The sequence below is a fragment of the Tamandua tetradactyla genome, chromosome 12 (genome assembly GCF_023851605.1).
Source record: "Tamandua tetradactyla isolate mTamTet1 chromosome 12, mTamTet1.pri, whole genome shotgun sequence".
Taxonomy (NCBI): domain Eukaryota; kingdom Metazoa; phylum Chordata; class Mammalia; order Pilosa; family Myrmecophagidae; genus Tamandua; species Tamandua tetradactyla.
Genome location: NC_135338.1, coordinates 32,619,175 through 32,640,764, shown reverse-complemented (window position 1 = coordinate 32,640,764; position 21,590 = coordinate 32,619,175). Strand labels below are relative to the sequence as shown.

General features: G+C 50.4%; 1 protein-coding gene across 5 annotated transcripts in view; it reads left to right on the top strand.

The window, feature by feature from the left end:
• Positions 1 to 21,590, top strand: part of MIDEAS (mitotic deacetylase associated SANT domain protein) — a 69,162-nt gene that overhangs the window by 17,512 nt on the left and 30,060 nt on the right. The window contains exon 1 of one of the 5 annotated variants that reach the window (XM_077123007.1): positions 1,318 to 2,071. The exons of 3 other annotated variants lie outside the window; for them this stretch is intronic. The gene's annotated coding sequence lies outside the window, so the exon portion shown is untranslated. Of the gene's footprint in view, positions 1 to 1,317; positions 2,072 to 11,348; positions 11,848 to 21,590 lie in introns of those variants that run through there. One more of the 5 variants, XM_077123005.1, reaches the window with a different exon arrangement.

Here is a 21,590-nt window from a genome sequence, read left to right as displayed (position 1 = left end):
TGAGAGGAGAGATTGGGGCTTGATTGAAAATGAGAGCCTGTTTGAGTCTGGTCACGAGGCAGTCAGGACGGGCTCTGGCCCTTCCTTTTGGAGGGGGAAGAGGAACAGAGCTTCCTGTCAGTGATCTCGGGGTGTGGGGGAGCCCCAAAGCAGGGGTTTAGGGCCTCAGTTTGTCTATAAAATGAGGGGGTTACACTACTTGTGGTCCTTCCTTGCTTGAAAATTCCACGAGCCTGTGCATGGAGCCTGGCAGTTGCTGTCTGCAGACACCTGCACTCTTTATGCTTCTCCTGGTGGAACTGGGGTTACTGCGTGAAGGCTTTTTGTTATTGACTAGTTGTGTGCTGTCTATTTCCCATTACTATTTTTTTAAGTTGAGATATAATTCATATACTGTGAAATCCAAGTGTGCACAATTCATTCGGTTTTGGTATATTCCAAGATTATGCAGCCATCACTGCTATCTAATTCCAGAATATTTTAATTATCCCCAAGAGAAACCCTGTACTTATTAGACCTCTCCCCATTTCCCCCTTCCCATCTGCCCTAACAGGCGTCAAATCAGCCCTCTCGGGTGGATGGAATTTGAGTCATTCTACCACATCTCTTGCTTTTCTTTCCTCATCCCTCCACAGCAAATCAATTGTTACCTCCAACATAAGGCATGTACTGGGGATTCCCAGTACCCAATGGGGAGAGGGGAAAAGTGGGTTTTAAGAGTAGACCTCCATTGGCAGGATGGGGAGGTGTCCAAGTAACTCACATGTATCAATATTTCTTAAATGTAGAAATTGGAGCCGTTAAAAAAGAGTCAATTTCCTTTTGCCTATTAGTTTAACACTTGGGAGTTTGTTCTAAGGCAATAATTCTTTAAGAGGAAAAGAGCTATATGCCCTAAGATATTTATAGCAACATTGTTTAAAATAACAGAAAACTGTAAACAGCCTAAATGTCTCATGTGGTTACGTAATTCATGATACCAAGACTCACTGGAGTATTAGGCCACGATTAAATTAATACAAAGATGATACTAATTCATGGGAAAGTATTGAGGAAATTTAGTGAAAAAAGTAAAACACAAAATTACACATACATTTGATAAAAAACTGATTATAATGGTTGTGCATTGGCCATAGTATAAATTGGCATAATGTAAAAACTGGATTGAGGTGAAGAGGTTTGAATGCAGTACTTGTTTGTGGGAAATTGCTTTAGTTATCTCTCTCTCTTTCTATATATATATATATGAATATATATATATATATATATGCATTTTCTTTCTTTTTTTTTTTTTTTGAAAGGCAAGGCCTTAATATATTGAAGTCTTTGGATCTGGGTGGGGAGGAGGCCAGGGGAGGGACTCCTAGCCTCCCATCTGTTACCACCAGAGAATAAAGAACTGCTCTGTCTTATCGGTCACCAGCACTACAGGAGCTGGAGGATTCAGATTGGCTAACTGGGTCTTTGAGTAACGGGAAGCCTGACTTCACATGACTTCCCGTGCTTGTTAGCTGTGTTATTGTGGGGTTTTTAGTGTGGTCTCGCCCTTGGTATTGGTGCTGGGCTATTCCCAGCTGGCCTGAGGGCCCCAGGTGATTTGGCACACCTGGGTCCAGGGAACCAGCCCAGCGAGCACATGTGGCTCTTGAGGCTCAGCATTTAGCCACCCACTCACCTTGCTGCTGCCTTGCCCCACAGGGGGAGGGAGCTGACTCTCTCCTCTGCCTATTGAACAGCAGCCGGGAGGGTGTGCTTTGCAAACTGACCTCCTACAGCCCTGCCTATCCCAGTGGAGGGAGTGAGTGAGTGAATGACTGACCATCTTGGGTGTTTATGGGCTGTGCATACGTACTTATTACAGTATTGAAACTTCCAGTTGTTCTTTACTGGTGCCCCCCCCATGCCCCCACATCCATGCAGTCCACACCTGGCACAGCCAGCAGGGCCCTCTGCCTCCCTCACTCCTCCATCCTGCCCTCTGTTCTGTTAGGACTTGTGACTGCAGAACTTGTATGGCCCTGTGGCTGAGCAGCTGACCCTCTTCTGACATCACAGAACCACGGGCTGCCTGGTGAGTGGCCTTCGCACCCACCACTCCCCTTTCCTTCTTAATGGGGGGTACTTGCTTGACATGTGGAGTGTCTTTCAGGGGAGCTCATGATCCTACTTTCCCTGGGACCAGCTTGGTCCAGGGGAGGAAATGAAGGCTCTTGAGTGATGTTTGGAATCCTGAGATAGGTGGGAGCTGAAGAGACCCAGGTGTTCCTTGAACAGGCAGGTTGGGGCCTGCTCACAGAAGCCGCTGGGACAGAACACGCATGGGGAGATGTCCCGGCCTGGCTGGGCCTGATTATCCCAAGCTTATCTCTGACTAAAGCCAAATTCCAGAACTGTCAATGATTTGGAGTTTTTTTGTTCTGCAATGAGACTGAAATATAGAGCCTTGCAGCTGGAGGGTCACCAGGGTGAGAGAATCCACCAGTGCCTGGAGAGGCGTTTGGAAAGAGCACGGGCTCAGGGGTCACCTGGATACTTACGAGGGGTCCCACTCAAGGCTAACTCTCCATCTTCTGTAACACTTCTGCTTGTGTGTGTATGTGTGCATGTGTGTGTGTGTGTGCATGTGTGTGTGTGTGTGCATGTGTGTGTGTGTGTATTTGGGGTGGGGACTATCCAGGAGCTTCCCTGGAATGCCATGTGCATTGCTCATGCCCTGGTCCTGTCCCCACCCCCCACAGTGACAGTGAGCTGGTTCCAACCTGACCATTGTTGGCGTGGTGAATTTTGCCAACTGCCCCAAAATCTACCTAACAAGCTCCCACAAAATCTAAGAAACAAGCTTGACTCCGTGAGCCCAGGGCTTAGCCTAACTTCTTGTCTCACTTCCCTAATTTAGAGATCACATGTGTGCCCTCAGGGTTGTCGACAGTTTAGTTTCTTGAAGCTTGAAACACATTTCCATAGAAACAATGCTATAAATGGTGGTTGGGTGCCTAGGCGAGCCCACAAAGAGTTGCTGAAATACAGTATTAGTAAAAGTGAGAGCGGGAGTGCAGCAGTAAGAGTTAGCACCCAGCAACACTGCAGGTTAAATGGTATGAGTTTATTCGTGCAACTTTGTTTCTTTGCAGAGGGCTTTCTTTCAAAGCCTTCCTGATAAGGGCAGCTGCAGTTCTTGGGTTCTGAGGCCTTCCCTCTGCCTAGAATCATAACCCATCCTTTTCAGTTTATATTTCTTCTTCCTTCCTTATCAAGCCGAGGATCTGAGGCTAAATGCCCCCCTGGGATCCTGGGCCAGGGTGTTTTGGGGATGAAGAAATTTTGTTCAATTGTTCTCATCTTGATCAATTTAACAGAAGAAATCTTGCTCTATTGTGTTCCTCTGGAAGTTTTAACATAGTTGTAAATCCACCCTGATAGATGTGCTGATTTTGTCACTTACCATGATTTTGTCAAATGCTTTCATGAATCAGTCCCTTTCATATTTCATTCTGTTACACAGCATATCATAATCTGAATGGATTTGATTTTGGGGGGCTAAATATAGTGGTACAATGAGCATCTTTTGTAAACATTTCATTGTGGTGGCGTTTTAGATTATTTTCATGGTATATAACCCCCCAATCATAATTACTTGGCTAAAGTCTTAAACTCTTGCATCACAATGCCAGATGACATGCTAGGAAGTTTAAATGGTTTTATAGTGGGACAGCAACGCATGTGCAGCTGTTTCCTTATAGCCCTGCCAATAGCAGTTTTCTTGTTTTATTTATTAACTTATTTTCCAGTTGACTTGGGCCATAGTTAGAATTCAGTGATATTCTAATTTGTGTATCTTGAATTGCTGCTGAGCCTGTACATTTTTCCTCATGATGATTTACTGTTTGTATTTCCTCATGTGTCAAACTGTGCTCATCTGTGACTGTGGCACCTCCCCACTTACGTTTATCTCCTTGAATCATTTTCTCTTTGGGAAACACAAAGTCCTGTCTTCCTCCTCCCTGGCTCTCTCCCTGGCCCCAGGCTCTACCCTTGACCTTGTCTAACTCATTTCCACCTTGGCCTGTTTCACCACCTCAGCAATACTGGTCTTCTTCCTGGCTGGGACTGATGGGGCAGGGGGTGCCTAGAGGGAGTGCGGGGGACAGACACTGGGGGCCCCTGTCATAGAGGGTAAAGAGTAAAGAGTGGGAGGGATGCACAAGGCAGGAGGCTTGCCTGAGTGGTCCCTAATGTGACCTCCATGGAGGGAAATTCTGGGAGGAGCCACAGGCTGTTAGATCTGGGAGGAGCCAGAGGCTGGGAGTTGCCACTGGCTGTTAGAGCTGGAGAAGGCCCTAGTGTTTGGTCCAGGGGTTATGTACACAAAGGCCCACCGGGAACCTAAGGGGGGAACTGAGTGACAGAGGCTGGCTGGGCATAAGAAAACAACACAAGACTGATAATAAATGACAGTGATTAGCCTAGGGAAGGGTAGGTCTGTGGAAAATTGTAATATTTGAGACCCATCACAGCGCTACTTCCATTGCATGCTACTCCTATCATGCTGCTACTCGTATTGCAGTGCTACTCCTATCATGCTGCTACTCCCATCTCAGTGCTACTGCCTGCCCTCTTGTGCTGCTCAGTTCCATCCCCAAGGGAAGAGTTCAGTGTGGGCAGTCTTCCACGTTGTTTTTTTTCAAGGCAAACCGGATATCCTGGTTTTTAGTTTAAATCTTCTGATTTTAAAGTGTTGGGCAGTAATTCAATTTGATGAAAGTAAAACACAATATATGGGCCAAAAAAAAAAAATGCATATATATAGGTGAGAATGGCTTGTGAGCCTCCAGTCTGCGACCCTCTCATTTTATTAACTTTGTGGAAACAAAAGCCCAGGAGGCATCATCCTATAGCAGAGAGAGAGAATAGTCCTGGGCCAAATTCCATCTGCATGACCTTGGGGGGAGCTGTTTAACTCTTTTGAAACTCAGCTTCCTTATCTATAAAATAGGGATAATGGCTTCTTCTCAGGGTGCTGGGTGGATCTAGTGGGTTTGCATCACATAAAGCATTTAGTAAATGCTTGACACGTGTTAGAGAGATACTGTGTAGGATCACCCAGAAAAGTAGAGGAAGAACTAGGCTTAGAACTCTGCTCCCTGACTCCAAGTTCAGTGCTCGTTCCATATCACATTGACCTGCTTTCATGGGTGTTTCTAGAAGTGTTTGGACACAGGGGTCCTTCTGGTCCCTAGAAACTGCAGGTCGCTGTATGAGAGCTTGATTGTCTGACAGCTACTGGGCCTCACTGCTCTGTGGACTTTGCACGGAACCTAGGAGATCAAATTTTAGTGATGATGATGATAATATCATATACCACTGAACTTAAAAAGCCATTAATTATAAGATGCACCGTTATTTTATGTACAGCTAAGAAAGAGAAAATCTGTCTGTTAAACCATGACATGCTATCAAATTTAAAATGAATCCGGATTTCAGAGATACTAAGATAGGGGGAAATGTACATCTTAGAATTGATGAAATAGAGTAGCAATAGTATCAGTAGCATAATCTCTTATGTATGTTTGACATTTTATTGCCTGCCTTTTATTCATGCATTTATCAGCAAGCATTTCCTGGGCACCCACCTTGTACAGGTGCTCTATAGGATACTGAGGTGACTAAGACCTAGGTTGTCCATTTCTGGAGGAGCTCTGATCCTAGTAGGGTGATGGTGTAGTAAGCAGATATAAAACACTGTGTAGGTGATGGAGTAAAGAGAGTCAGATGATTCCACGGTAGTTTAGGGGAGAGCCTGAGATGAGGATTTGGTGCATGGGATTTATTGAGGAAGTGCTCTCAGGAGAAAGGGAGTAAGGGAAGCAGGATAGAGCAGGGGAAGAAGCTAAGCAAGGAAGGATATTGGACAGCTGGAGCAGGAGCAACACATACTTATCCCACAGGGAGCCCTGGAGCATGAATTGCACCACCACATAATCAGTCCTACCTGGAGGTCTTTTAGACCCTTCCTTGTGCTGCTATCTCCTGGCAGAGACTCCTTTTTATATAGAAGGGGACAGCTGTGAGCCCTTAGCAGCCAACATCCACAGCAGCTGAGGGACGAATAAAGGGGCTCTGAGAAGGCTCCAACTGCATACACTTCAGTGGCCTTCCTCTGCTTAGAGGAGACAAGGAAGGCTTCCTGGAAGAGGTGACATTAAGCTCAAGTCTGATGGGAGACCTGGGTGTGGGTTTACCAGGGGATGAAGGTGGGGGGAGGAGAGGCATGTGCTAAGAGATGAAGTTGAGAAGGCATGTGTTGGGAGAACTTTAGGTCATATGGCTGTGTGGAGTTTGGGGTTCTTGAGCAGAGTGGTGGGGCTGGGGATGGGAAATGGGTCAGAGCCAGATCATGCAGGAAATCTAAGTCCCTGGCTAACAGCCTTATGCAGTAGAGGAGGGGTATTGTTGAAGAACTTTTTTAAAAAAAGGTGTGATCACTCTGCTGGCAGTGTGGATGATAGGTGTGCAAGACTAAAAGCATGGAGAGCAGTCAGGAGGTGAGGAAAAAATAATAGCCAACACTTAGAAAAGACGTAATGTGTGCCGGGCACTGTTTTAAGCACTTATTATCTCCATTTGGCAGATGAGAAACCCGAGGTATAGAGCTATTAAATAACTTGTCCAAGGTCATCCAGCTGGTGTGAGCCAAGATCTGGACTCAGGCCCAGCTCTTAATTTGTACACTTCCAAGAATATGAATTTTGGAGTCTCATCAGTGATGTGTCAGTATTTGTTTTCATTTAAAAATTATGCTTTAAAGCATGCCCCATTGCACACACAGGGATCTCTGGGCCTCCTGTTCCCCCTGGCCAGGTAAGGAAGCTGAGCTCCAGGGAACCACTAGTGAGGACAGATAGAGTCTGTTTGGGGCGGGTTCTGCAGGGGACATGGAACTAAGCTGAAATGAGGTCTTTGGGAAGCTGGCAGCTCTGCCTCTGTGAAGAAAGGGTGTTTCTGTCCCTATGGCCCCGCTGGCCTGCCTGCCCTGGCAGCCACACCTGCTTCTTCTCCCTCTCTATACCAAGCCAGACATCTCTCCCAGAGTGACAGCAGCAACTGTGGACCTCTGCTGCAGCTCCCTCTCTGACCTAACAAAGGCACTCAGAACCTGGCCGGCTGGGAGGGAGGATGGTGAGGGCTGTGACAGCTGTGGGCTGGTGTGGCAGGCATGGCCCTGCCCCAGAACAGGTGAAGTAAATGTGAACTGAGGAGGAGGGTCCCTTGGGTTTTCAAGGGTGAAAAAGAAGACGGTTCAGGGACTTCTTGGTATTTCTCAGTTACTGTGGCTTAACTTAATGGTTGGGGTGGTGTTTCAGTTGTTTTTGTTTTAGACAACTTTATGGAGATATAAATCACATTCCATAAAATTCACCCAAATTCAATGATTTTTAGTAGATATACAGAGTTGTGCAACCATCACCACAATCTAATTTTAAAACATTTGCATTATTCAAAAAGACACAATGGCTGGGATGTGTTGGGGTGAAGAGGCTGGCAGCACTGTGGAAAGATCTGCCCTGTGCTGTCAATGCTTAAGAGCCTCTCTGGGCAGGGCCCAGCAGAGAGGGTCATCCTGAGGCCAATGGGGTAGACCTGGAGTCTTTTCAAGGGGGAAAAAAAAACAATCTTCCCTGGAGCTAAGTCCCCACTAAGCTAAAGTGACAACCTAGATTTGGGAAATTCTCCTAAGCCTCTAGGAGGTGTACATTCATTCACTCTTTCTTGGTCATGTGACAGAAACTTAACTGAGCATTCTGTTAGGGCCCAAAAGAAGTAAGGCTCAGAGAACGTAACAGACAATTTCCTAAAAGATCACACAGCAAGTTAGCCTTAGTCAGGCAGAAAGCCAAAACTCACTTCTGGTTTCCTGTTCTTTCCACAACCTTCTCTTTCCTCTCTTGGAAACATAGGGGAATGAGATTCTAGAAGGTAGTGCCTTTATTCTACAAACGAAAATGACAACAAGGACACAAGAAATATAAGGAACCAGCATTGTGAACTTGCTGGACTTTCCTCAATCATGTGTTTGCACCCGCACTTCCCCATACTCCCGTGAAGATTGTCACTTAAACACACTAAGTGTGCTGGCCTTGATGGGCAGGTAGTGACAGAGAAGGAAAAGGACAGGAATGCATGGTGCCTGAGCAAAAGAAAACCTCTTGTAAATAATGAATGATATTAAAACGATAAAATTTATGTTATATATATTATCAAAATCAAAACAGAATAGTGACTGGAGCAGCTAGAAGGAAAAATCTGAGAGGATGGTATGGTAGCCCATGACAAACTCTGGGATCTGTCCTATAACTACGTGTTGAAGAGTGCTTTGAAAACTATTCCTTTTTTCTTTCTTTGTTTTGTATATATGTTATATTATAAATAAAAAAAGTAAAAGAAAGAATAGTGAGTGATGGCACCAGAAAGTTAACAGAGGCAGGTGGTGAGAACCTGGCTTTTTGGGAAGCTTTTTTTTTTTTAAATGGCTTTATTGAGATGTAATTCACATCATAAAATTCACCCGTGGAAGCTTCTTCATGGCTCGGGTTTGCCCAGAAGTGGACAGGGGTGATGACGGCTCAGGGCAGTAATAGATGACTCCAAGCAGAGTGCAGAGAACTGACGCGGTCCCAGGAAGCATTCTCTGTCGTATCCTACCCTCATTGGACCTATAGTTTAGAATACTTTCTAGGGTGCTTTGCTTCCTGGAGTGTTTCTCATCAGACATGCTCCCCAGGGACTGGGAGCTTTTGTAGTCACACCTTCCTCTCCTGCAGTTTGTAAAGGTCAATGGAGGAGAAAGCCCATCTCTGGGTACGGTCCCTGGAACCCTTTACTGTGTGTGTGTGTTTGCTCCAAAGGCCCCACCTTCTTGGCTGCCCCAGATGCCTGTAGGAGGGGCTGGAGCTTTAAAACCAAAACTTTCACTTCACATAGTGATTCTGCACTGTCATATCTGCAGCAAAACTGACCTGCGGGTTTTCCCGGAAGAGCTGCAGCTTTCTTTACATTGTCCTCTGCCTCCTCCAGCCAGGTGGGGGCCTTCTCGGATACTTTTGAGCCCTCCTCGCCTGCACCCACACCTGTCCCCTTTCCTCCCGCTCTTCCTTTCTGGGTGGCCCGAATTGAGAAGTTTGGTTGGGGTGAGAACTCCTCCGGGTCCACTAGCCTTCTCAGTTTCTCGTGCATCCCACCTCTATACCTCTCCTCCTTGTGCTGCTTCCTGACCCGCCCTGGTGTGGGTCAGGGAGGATGTCCTGGTGGGACAAGTGCCCTTTGGAGTGGCTCCCACTTGTTCCCTGGAGGCTGGGCCCTGGCTCCCTGTGAAGGCAGGCTCTTCTAGGAATGTGCTCTCTCCAGCCTGGTTTTCTGGTTGGTTGGGAATACCCCTGTGTTGCTCTGCATTGGCTCTCTGGGGCTGTGAGGGCTTGTTCTGGGCAGACCTGAGGCAAGCTGCAGGGGAGAGGTCAGGATGGCAGCAGATTTGCAGAAGAGCCTGGCAGCAGTCGGCACTGAAGACCGAGTGGCTTTGCTTTTGCTTCCCTCACTTGAGTGAATCGTCAGTGGGAGGGAAGAAACCAGGCAAATGGGAAAAGCCAAAAGGCTTCATACTGAGCCTCTGCCAGGAGTCCTGAGAGTCTGACCTCCACTTGGGGGCCTGTGCTGGAGCACCTCGCCTATTGATTGCTCATTGCCTTCCTCCTGAGAAGGGTGGAAGGGGAGCAGAGAGGTAACAAATGATTGGCTTTCCTTGTGACCATGCTGCAGATCACTTATCCTCTCTGAACCTCAGTGTTCTCATCCTTAAAATGAGTGAGAGGGTTAAAGACTTCTCTCACCCAGGGTTGTTAAGTAGGCTGTAGGTGGGGAAGTGCTTTCAGAATTGTCATAAGGGATGCTAAATCCTAAGACTTGGCCTGACTTTGTTAAAGGTGGTTCCCCTGGCTCCTCCATTCACTTTTTTATTACCACTGAACCATGGATCTTAAACTGGAAGGGATTTCTAGAGGTTATTTAGTCCAGTCTCCTGGCATGATTATCAATAGTTTGTGCATAAGACTCTTTTAAGTTGTCATTACTTTGACATATCTGTCACACCATGGTGCAAAGAAGCCCTTTTCCTCTTGGGTGAGGTGTGACCTCCACGTGCACACAGGGGCACTAGCCAGCAAAGAAATGAAAGAGGACTGGAAAACCATGCCCCTTAGGAGCAAAGTGCAGGTTTTGCAGTCTCCAGGCAGAAGTTCCCATTGTCCTCTCTGTCATCCACTCCTGGTGGCAAAGGCCTTGTGCTGTGAGGTTTGTATTCTGCTGCCCCTCCCTTTCTCCCTGTGAAAGCTGGGGATGCACCCGATCTTCAGGACTGGCCACAGGGAAAAGTAACTGGCAGGACACAGTCTATTTTTCAGTGGTTTTTCCTTAAAGGAAAGTTTCCTTCTGGCCCATCTCCATGAAACAAAACAAAACAACAACAACAACAAAAAAAAAAAAACGTGGAAGGAACCACAGAATAATGCTTCCTCCCAAGGATTTTCCAAACCTGGGCCCTGGATTCTCATTGCTTGTGGGGGCCAGCAAGAAGCCTCTGTGATGCAGAAATACTTCCCGTCTTCCCATAGTCAGGCAAGAAGGCACCAGCGCTTGGACTAGAGTCCACCAGGAGGATTATGGAAAGCTAGAGAAAAATGTGGGCATGAGTGAAAAGCCCTCAGCTCAGGCCTCATTACTCGAATTAAGTCCAGGAACTTTTCATCACCTAAGTAATTGAGATATGGGTCCTTATGAAGACTGAAACCCGTTTCTCAAAAAACCTCTCCAGCAGTAGGATGCTAGCATCCAGAAAGTGAAACTCGGGAAGGCTGTTAATAAAGTGCCTTAGAAGAGGATCGTGCATGATTTACTGTATCCAAAAACAGAGAGTTTCCTTTGTGCAAGAAAGCGACTTGCGCCCTCCCCACAATCACACACACTTTCCTGGCAGGCCCGATGGGTTTCCAAACATTTCGTCACTGTCTCCTCCTGACCTTGGTGTGAAGGGAACGAGCCTCGTGGCCTCTCGGTTCCAGCAAAGCCTTCGGGGGCGCCGGCCCGGCCTAGGGGAGGGTGGCAGCAGACTTGGGGAGTGGAGGTGAGGTCTGCTGGAAATCCCCAGCCCGGCCAGCCGCCGGAGGTTTAAAGACGCCTTCCCTGGCCTTATTTGGTCGCAGGAAGTGGGCGGCGCCGGGCCTGCGGGCGGAGAGGCCGCTCCGAGACAGTTGTGCTGATGAAGTGGTCGAGCTGGTTCCTGCTCGCCGCCGTGCCGCGCGCGCCGGCCGGCCGCTGGGCGCTCCGCGCTCCCAGCTCCGAGTTGTGCAATCCTTTGTAGCGCGCCAGAGAGTCCTCCTCCTCCGCTGTTGCCTCTCGCCCTCTCTCTCTCCTTTTTTTTTTTTTTCAAGCTGTGAGCTCAACCGATGAGTCAGAGCCGTGCAATCCTGACACTGCATCGCAGGACTGGGGGTGACACGGAGGGAGGGAGAGCCAGCGATCGCGAGGCGTATACCGCGGGTGCGGGGCGCTCTCGAGGCTCCTGCGCCGCGACCGGGGGGTGACAGCCCGCGCGTCCCGCTTGGGCCCTGCCAGCAAACTTCCCAGCCTCGGGAGGCGCGGGCTGACGGAAGCCCCGAGAGCGCCGCGGGGAAGCGGCGGCGCCTGTTTGTTTTTAAAATCCGGGAGTGCGTGCAGCCGGCTGGACTCTGGGAGAAGACCGAGGGCGGCAGTTCGCGGCGGAGGGGGGACAGCCGATGTCGGAGCTCCGGTAGGAGCTGGGTAAGTGGGGTGCCAGGTCGGCGGCTGAGGCCTGCACGCGGCCGGGCGCAGCCGGTCCTGGCGACGACGGCTAGGGGATCCTGGGCTGTGCGCAAGCGGTGGCCTCTCGCTCGGCGGGTTGCAGCTCTGCAGGCGCGGCCAGGAGCGGGGGCGCAGGGCTATGTGTGTGGGGGGGTGGGGATGGGGGTCGCCGCGCCTTAACTTCTGCGGCCTGGGCAACTGTGGGAGTGTGTGCGTGTGTACGTGTGTTTGCCGCCCGCAGCCCGCCCCCTCCCCGGGCCCCGCACTCCCCCTCAACCAGCAGCTGCGTGTGCAGCTCAAACCCGCGGTGTTTGTGCAGCTACGCAGCTCGCGCGCGGCACCCGCCCACCCGGGCGCGGCCGGGGCAGGAAAACCCTCCCAACCCTCCCGGCCCTCGGTGGCGGTGGCGGCGGCGGCGGCGGCTCAGGAATACGGCAGCTTCCCCTTTGCCTGAGCGAAACGTGGTGTCCGCAGGGACTGGCTTGCATGACGGAGCCCAGGCCGGGAGGCGCGAGGAGGGGCTTGCGAGCTGCAGGAACTTGGCGCGGGAGCCCCCTCCTTTTCCAGAGTGCAGGGGAAAGTGGGCAGAGCATCGGAACTGCCCCCATGTCGGGAGTTTGTGGGACAAAATAGTATGGCAGGAAACTAGGGCAAGTACAGTAGAGGCCTAAGCTGGAGCGTTTAGGGCGGGCAGGCAGGCAAGCGTAGAGCCGCCTTACCCCGTGCACCCTGGCGCTGCTGGCTCGCCTCAGACCTGTCATCCCTTCCGTCCGCCCCCGCACTGCCCGCGTTGGTGCGGCCCGGGAACCTCCGGCCCGGCCCATAGGGCGCTACAGTGTGTTGGGTGGTCCCTATCTGGAACGCTGGATTCTCGGGTTTGGTCTGGACCCTGCGCGTGGCCCCAACTCAGGAACGTGTGCATTAGCTGCCCTTCTGAGGACCCCCACCCAGGTTCTGGACGAGGGCCGAGGGGAAGCCTATAACCTGGTGCCGCCCTGGGATTTTCAAGCCTGAGCCCCAACGAGGAAAGATCTGTAGGAGGTACCTGTCACCTACAGGGGAGGCCACTGGGTGAGCCACTGAATGGATGAAAGGGGAAGTGACTTGCCCCATTTAAAACTTTCTTGGTCGCAACTTCGGTGACTGTTTCCTGCTTCTGTGGTCCCACATCAGACCCGTGTGGCACCCTGAGGGGTGCCTTGGGATGGCGGGAAAGCTGGCTTTCTGTAGCTGACCATGGAAGCTGCTCTGGCACATGTGCTGGGGATCCCTGTAGGCAGCTGTGGCTGGGGGTGGGGGGTGGGGGTGGTCTGGCTTGCTCCAGCAAGGGTGATGGCTGATGGTGGCCTGGAGTTCTGGTGACAGTGATGCAGCTCCGAGGAGAAGCCATTTTATCCTTTTGGGTTCCTTGCAGAGGGAAGGTGACCACCTACCTGTCTTGCACCAGAGCCTTCCAGGGGAGATGTGGCACATGCCCCTTTAAATCAGAGAAGTGCACCCTTCCCACAAGTTATTAGATGGCTTCAGAAAGAAGGGGAAAGGAGAAACCTTCCCAAGTAGAGAATTTATGGGTCCTCTTTTCCCTGCTGCCCTGGACAGTGAATATTAGGGGTATAAATTCAATTACTGGGTGAAGCAGATCATTCCATGGGTCTGATCCACTTTCCATTCTAATTGGATTGGCTGCTGGCAGGTTATGCTGGTTCGAGGAGCTCCCAAGGGACAAGGGGTACAGAACCATCCGTACCCACCCTCACACCCCAGGCCATGCAGCTTTCCCTGGGACAGCCTGCCCACTGCCAGTGTCGCCTCTCCAAGCTCTGGGTAGAACTTCAGCTTCCTGTGGCTGTCAGTCCCCCCTCTACCCCAGGAAAGAGTGCCCCAGAGTGCCCAGAAGAATGAGAGTTTTACTTTTGAATGTAGGATTTAAAAATAGCACCATGTTTGGCCTGTGGGCTGCTGCTTTTAATAAATAGAAAAAAAAATGACAGCATGCAGTGACAGAATCAGCCGAAGGCGTCCCAGGGCTGCAGAAGCCAGGGAGAAGCTAGACTGCTTAGGGGTGCTGAGGCCTTTGGGACCCTGAGAGGAGATGAGGGGGTGGGAGGAGGAGTTGAGGTGCATGGGACATAGTGTCTGGGAGGGGTTGAGCCTCCTTCTCGCTCTTGGCGAGTTGGAGATTGCCACAGGTGTCTTGGATATTCCTGTGTGTCCCTCAGTCCTGGTTCAAGTAGCACTAGAGGCTAAAAGCCTTAGCCTTCTCCCAAACACTCGTTTCCACCTTATGTAGTTATGTATGTACATAGGTATAGTGGAGGGGGAAAGGGTTAAAACAAACACTCTGAGCCAAGTGCCTGGTTCAAATCCTGGCCACACCAGCACTTATTAGCTTGGTAACTGTGGGCAGGTTATTTGACCTTTCTGGACTTTGCTTTCTTCTCTATACCGCTTTCAAAGAGTTGTTGTGAGCCTCTTTGAGTTACTGTCTCTAAAAGGCTAAAAACACGTTTCAGTATTTTGGTTCCCACAATACCCAGCGTCTGTTAAGCATTTAGTAAAAGTTAGTTGAACAAAATGAGTGAAAATCTCCATCAGGAAAATGTGAATCGGCATGTGGTAGGCCCAGTGAGGTCCTCCTGCTGTTTCAAAAGGGTCAGTCCCTTTTGATTGTGACGTTGGCGAGCTCAGTTCCCTGGCACTGCCTTGCAGCTGAACTTCTGGAAAACATGTTCCAGACATTCTGACCCCAGTGGGACCTCAGGGTAAAAGAATTGTGGTACTTCCTGCCTGGGAGTCTCCTAACCTGGGCATTACCTTTGGCCAGGCCAGCCTGCCACCGCTCCTCTGTGTGTGTATCTGTGTGTCTGTGTACATGCACACATCCGTCAGTACTGAAGCAGTCTTGCAGGCTCCATTCTTCTCTAATCCACTGCAGGCCATGGGAAACGCAGCCAGTGGTCCCACTCTGTTGGAATGGTTGCTGCTGCACCTTAGAACTCTGTCTGTGTGTGGCTGACCTAAAACTGAGCAGTGAGCTGGGGACTAGGTGGACTGTGCTGGAATCTCAAGTTCTTATGAAGGGATCTGCATTTGCATTCAAAACAACATGTAAGATACTCTGAGACTGTGAGCTCATTTTATGAATCGGAAGCATTACAGCATAACCTCGGTGTTGGAAACTGGTATTTGGAAATCAGCTCACCTTCTCCCCTTCCACCCTTAACACACACACACACACACACACACACACACACACACACACACTTACTCACAGTCACAGTCTTGGGAACAAAAAAGCCTCTTCGTGGGGGCATTGATTCAGATTCCAAAACCATCAAAGCACAATTCATCTGTACCCACTTCCACCCCCACACTTAGAGCACCATTCCTGGGACGTGCACGGACGGTAACCATGGGCAGGAGCCCTGAAGGAAGCCTGTTAGGGGTGCAAGAAAGAGGCCTGAGCAGATTTGGACTCATAGTCCAGGTTTTCCACTTGCTCAGTGGCTTTGGACACATTGCTTAACCGCCCTCTTTCTTTTTTCCAATTTATTTTCTTTTATTGTAGTAACATATACAACATCAATTTTCCTATTCTAACCACTTTCAACTAGACAATTCTGTGGGTTAATTACATTGACAATGTGCACTGTCATCACCACCGTCCATTACCCAAATTTTTCCATGACCCCAAACAGAAATAGGTTGCCTCCTCCCTTGGTAACCTGTACTCTACTTTCTGTCTCTATGAATTTGCATATTCTTGTTATTTCAGAAGTGAGACCATACAATAATTGCTTAACCACTTGAGCGTCGGTTTCCTCACCTGTAAAATGGGGATGATAATAGTGTATTTCGTAGTGTTGCTGGGAAGGTTAGATAAGAGCATACTTGTAAAGTGACTTGCACATAGTAGGTACTCAACAGAAAGTGGGTGTCATCTCACCAGCTCCCCACTAAGTCCAACTTCTGTTGCCTTTTATTCCTATCAGGAAAGAGAAATGAAGGCTTCTGCTTGTGGTGGGAGAGCAGTCTCCCAGGCTATTTGGGCTGTAAACCGGTATAAATGAAGTGAGGAAACATATTTTCTAACCTCTGGGAACATCTAAGTGATGCACCCCCCCAAGCCCCCAAACCCCCTTGCATAGATCTGCCTAGAGCATATCTGCTAGGGACTCTGTCCCTGCAGCTGCCAGTTAAGGGTGCAGCTTCCAGGAGATCAGACTGTGCTCTTGGGAACCTACCCGCCCAGGCCCCAGGCTGAGCTGCTCACGTGGGCAGGAAGAAGGCTGCCTTTCTTGGCCCAGGAAAATGTCCCCTTGTCTCTGCTCCACCTGAAGGCTCCCAAAGTGACCTCCATGGAGGTTTGGGTGGAGCTGGGGGTGGGAGTTGCCACTCCAAAGAGCACTCTTGATTGGTGAATCGAAATAGGAGCAGAGGCAGTGAGGAGCACCAAGATGTTATGTAAGAAGAAAGTTACCACATGGCAGAGAGGAGCTGAGGTTTTGCTGGGGTGGGAGGGGGGTCTCTCTGAGGGACGTGATTGCTGGCTGTGGTTTGCAGGCCTGGAGCAGGGAGGAATGGGGTTGGGGGGCCCCAGGCTTCCCTGGCAGCCACTCTTGCTCTTCCTGGAACACAGCCTGGCTCTGTGGCCAGAGAAGGTGCTCCCTGTTCCCTCTGCTGCGGGGAGCTCGGGGTGAGAACATTTTTTTTTCCAGGCAGTGCCTTTTCCTCCAGGAGTCTCTGGAAGGGGAAGGGGAGCAGCCAGGGCGAGGATTGACCAGGCCAAAGCTCAGCGAGAGGGAACTACACCCAGCTTGCAGCCAGAAGAGGGTTCTCTCCGAAGCTACCCAGCCTCCCTGGGGAGATGGGGTCCAAAGAGGAATGAAAATGGTGAGGGAATTTTGATTCCCACCTTTTTCCTGCAATTGAGCAGACGAGAGGACCCAACCCAGCCTGTTCTTGCCAGAGTTTGCCAGTTCCTTGGAGGGGAAGGCCAGGGAGCTCAGAAATAGGCTTAAGGGATAACTGGAAAACCTGAGAGTACATGTGGGCGAGTCCTCTGCTTTTGTCCTCCTCTTCCTCCCTGCTAGTAGTTCCTGGCACACACCTGGCTGCTCCCTCTACTGCAGCTCAGATCTCCCTACCTGGCCTTGCTCTGTCTGCCCACCTTGGCTTGCCCCAGGTCACAGCCCTGGGCTTCCCCAGCTATTGGGGGTCATCCCAGAGCTGGAAAACTCTTTGGACGCAGTCCAACTTCTTTCTTTTCAGATGGGGAAGCTGGGAGGTGATGAGTTGCTTGGGGTTCCCGCAGACTGTCTCTACTTTCACCTTGGGAGGGTGGAAAGAGGGCCAGCTCCTCTGCTGGCCCTTCGACCCCACCCCTCCCAGCTTAGAGGTTGGGAGGGCTGTGCTCCAGTCTAGGAGAGCCCAGAGGAACACTGTCTCAGCTTCGGGGTGTGGCTCAGCCCTCAGCTGGCTCCATAGTTATTTATTTGTCTGTTTGTGAGTGTGAGTGAGTGTTGTGGTTGGGAGGCTGAATCTGAGTGAAAGCAGAAGTACCCACGCTAAGTCAGCTGTGCAAGTGCTTCAGTTGGGTCTTCTGGGGACAGATGGGAGAGGAAGCAAGGGTGGCCCCCCTGCACGGTGGCTGCTGGTGCTCTTTCTGTCTCTGCAGCAGCCCTTGCACACTTGAGCGTAAACAGCCCTTCCATGTTTGCTAGCAGCTGCCTTTCCTTGCTGGCTCTGGGCAGAAGAGGTGCCTAAAATAACCAGGCGGGCACTTCCACTTGTGGGACATTCAGTGTGGCGGTCACTGGGCGGGCTCATTTGTTCCCGGCAGGCCCTGGTGTCTGGGACTGGAGCTCTCAGGCATACACTTCCTGTGGCCTCCCCCTCCCCAGCCTCTCTTAGGCACTTTTCACCCCACCGTGCCCCTGCAGGCCCCACCAGCAGAGCTGAGACCAGGGGAGGCCTGTGCTGGTCTGCTCAGGAGAGATACTTTGAACTGGGAAGGGTAGGGAAGCCCCCTCTGAGGCCTTCCTCTCCCACCATTTCACAGGCAGCCTGAAGCTCAGCCTTGAGCATGGAACCTGCTGTGGAGGATAGACAGGCTTCTGGGGCCCAACTGTGTGTGTGTGTGTGTGTGTGTGTGTGTGTGTGTGTGTGTGTGTGTGTGGTGATTGTGGGGAAGTCACACACACAGGAGCAGTGAAAGGGCTTGGTTCAAGCATGCTAGAGACCTTCCAAATGTCTCCTCCCCTGCCAGACACATCCCAGACTCTGTCAACCTGAGAACAGCTCTGGGGACCACAGGCTCAGGGTAGGTGGGGTCTTGGCTGCTGGGTCTGATCCCGGGGCCCAGCTACCCAGCTGGCTTGGCCCTGGTCCCAGAGAGCCTGGTTGGTGTGCAGTCTGGGGCTTGAGCTGGATGCTCTGCTGGTGCCCAGCACTCTGTGCCAAAGGCCTCTGGGTGTATTTCAGGAACAATAAAGGATAAATCAACATAGGAAAAAAAAGGCCCTACAGCAGCTGCTCAGAGTCTGGAGAAACGCAAGGAATGTGCGAGCGTTTGGCAGAGGCCCTGGATCTTGACCGGGGCTTGAGATGGGGTGTGACACTGAACTGATGGCCAGACAAGTGAAGGAGGTGACTCCCTGCGCCCACTCGGTAGCCCGTCTAGGTGGCCGCCCCCAGGCAGCCACGCTGACCCCCTTTGTTGGGGGAAACTTTTGTGCCTCTTGGTCACCAGCAGATATTGGGGAACCATATCCCCTCAGTTTTTGCCCTCACCCCAAACTGGCTGAAGCCCCCTCCCCAACCCTCCCAGGCCACCAAGGTAGGTCTTGGCCTCTTCTGGAGCTGGCCAGGCAGTAGGACCTGGGTTGATGAAGACCTGGTGTCCTTGACCCCATAACAGACACTCTTGCTCTATCTCCCAGCTGGAGAGGAGATGAGCCAGATATCAAGGACTTGGCAGCGCCAGGGTTGAGGAGTGCTGAGTGGTGGGAAGAGCCACTGGGGCGGCCCTGGCCACCCCTCTACCGAAGCAATCAGCCCTGGGCACGTTACTTTACATCTTAAGTCTTCAGAGTCATCAGCCATGAAACAGATTTGGACCAGTGATCTTTGGAGTGGAATTGGCAGTGTCAATCAATCACTCCCTTATTCAGGATATAGGATGAACTGCCTTTATTTAGGGCTTTAAGTTCTTGGGAAGAAACAGTCTACCAGGAATCTGAGGCAGAGATGTGTGTGTCTGTGGCTGGGGCTGATGCTCAGTGCCCTGGATGGTGGTGGCTGTTGGCACTAACAGAAACTCAAAGATGGAGTGGACTTGACCCAGACTTCAGGGTGCCAGGGGAAGGGATGCGAGCCTAGTCTCATGGAGATTTGGGGCATCTGGTAGCTGACAAACAGGGGGGAGTCAAGGCTCTATTTTTAGAGAGCTACTGGCCAATTCATAAAAAATTCTCAGAAATGAGAATACAGGTTACTGGGGCCCAGGTGGAGGTGGGAAATGGGGAATTAATGCTTAATTGTCATGGAATTTCTGTTTGGGGTGATAGGAAAGTTTTGGTAACGAATGGTGGTGATGGTGGCACAACCTTGTTAATGTAATTAACACGACTGAACTGTATAATTGAAAGTGGATAAAATGGTAAATTGTAAGTTCTATATATGTTACCAAAATAAAAAGAAAACAAAACAAAAACCATAGAACTTTGCAGCACAGAGAGAGATCCCTTCTGTAAGCAATGGACTAGTTAATAGTATGATTATAATATTGTTTCATCCGTTGTAAAAAAGGTACCACACTAGTGCAAAATGTTAGTAATAGGGGAACGTGTGTGTGAGTGGGGTATGTGGAAACTCTGTACTGTCTGCATGATTTTTCTGTGAATGCTCTAATAAAATTTAAGAGAAAGCTATTGGTCAACTGTGGGTATGGAGTAGGAAGGGTATGGAAAGGGAGTGGCTTCCTCTTGGGCAGAAAATGTTGAGCCTGCCCCAGGTTGGCACAGTGGTCATAATCACCTGAAACCTCTTTCTTTTTGAAGCCTCTCCCCTGCCAGGCCTCTCCTACCCACCTTACCCCACCAGCCACACTCCTACACCATCACGGTGGTTCTAGGCCAGCTCTCCAGGGAGAAGAGGTGAGCAGCCCCGAGGTGCAGAGCACAGGGTGCTGCTGACATCCAGCCCTGCCTGTGCATGGTGTCTAGGCAGAAGGCTGGGCCCCCAGCCCTGGGGGAGGAAGTTTGGAGAAAGGACTCTGGAGACAGACAAGCTTGGGATTCCATGTGGCCATGCCTCTAGACTCGCCTGACCTTAGGCAAATGATCTGACCTCTTGGACCTTCAGGCTCCTCACTGGTAAAGGGGAGAGGAATAATGCCTGCCTCATGAGGATTAAACAGTATGATGTGTGTAGAGTGCTTAGCACCAAGCTTGGCACATCATGAAATGTTAGAGGTGTTGATGGCCAAGTAGAAAAGCCTAATTCACCTTGGCTGTCAGCCCTGTCCCAGTGTCTTGCCAAAAGGCACAGACCAGACTGAATGGAGGCATGAAGCCTTGGATTGGGAGTCCCTGTTTCTAGGCCCTGCTGTGCCCCTGATTTTGTGTCCTCAGGCAGGTTCTTCCCTTCTCTGGACTGCTTTGTGGAATGTGGGGTGGGACTAGCGGAACACTGCCATCCCTTGAGATTTGGAATCTGTTCAGCTACCCAGCCAGGCCCTGCTTTGCTGGTTGGCTCTGAAGAGAGGACCAAGCTGCCTTTCTCCATGGTGTGGGGCTCTAGTTCAGAGTGAGATCTTGCTAAACCGGAGGCTCCCAACTCACCTCTGCATTCCCCGGGCCCTCCTGGCTGCAGGGGCTTTTACAGATACCCCCAATATGGCAGAGCAGGACCGGGATTATTTCTTAGGAGGAGTGTTACATGCTCTGTTTTGCTTGGAAATGTCCCCAGGAAAAGCAGCAGCTCTGGAAAGGAGCACTGGAAAGGGGAGAGTCTGTGACTGGGTTTGTGGGGCGTCCATGTGTAGTATTCTTTCTGAGACCCAAAACAAGTGCAGATTTGGGATTTTTCTTTTGTTTTTCCCCAAAGGATAAATGGGAAGAGCTGGCAGCTTTGAAGGCTGATAAGGGTTTGAATCTTGCATCTGACATCTTAACAGCAGAACCTCAGTTTCCCTCAGTAGAGTGAAGTCGACAGGACCCCTCTACTAGGAAGTTTGTGAGCATGGAGCAGGGTGTGTGGAGTTCCTGGCACCAGGGAGATGTCTAAACGCTGGCTCCCTTCTTTGGGGAAGGATCTGCTCTTTGGATGTTACACATACTAGTCAGGGAGTGGAAATATTTGCCTGTGGCCATTTTCCCAGGGAGAAGCAGGGCTGCATAATAAACTGTGACAACCCCAAAGGCCTTCCGAAGCTGTCCCACCTGTTTTGATTTTGGGGATCCAGCCTGTGGTCAGGGTCTGTGTGTGTGTGTGTGGGGGGGGGATGGGAGAGGGATTGCCCCAAAGTTCCTATTTGTCTGAGATCCATGACTGGTCAGGCCTGTGCGAAAGTCATGGAGGACATGGGCTGGGTGAGGAGGGAGTGGCTTCTCTGAGGCTGGGAGAACTTGGTAAATTACTGACTTCTAAACTTCATTTCCTGGTGTATGAATTTCCCAGATTTCCTTATGTTACTGATTTCTGGTTTCATTCCATTTTGG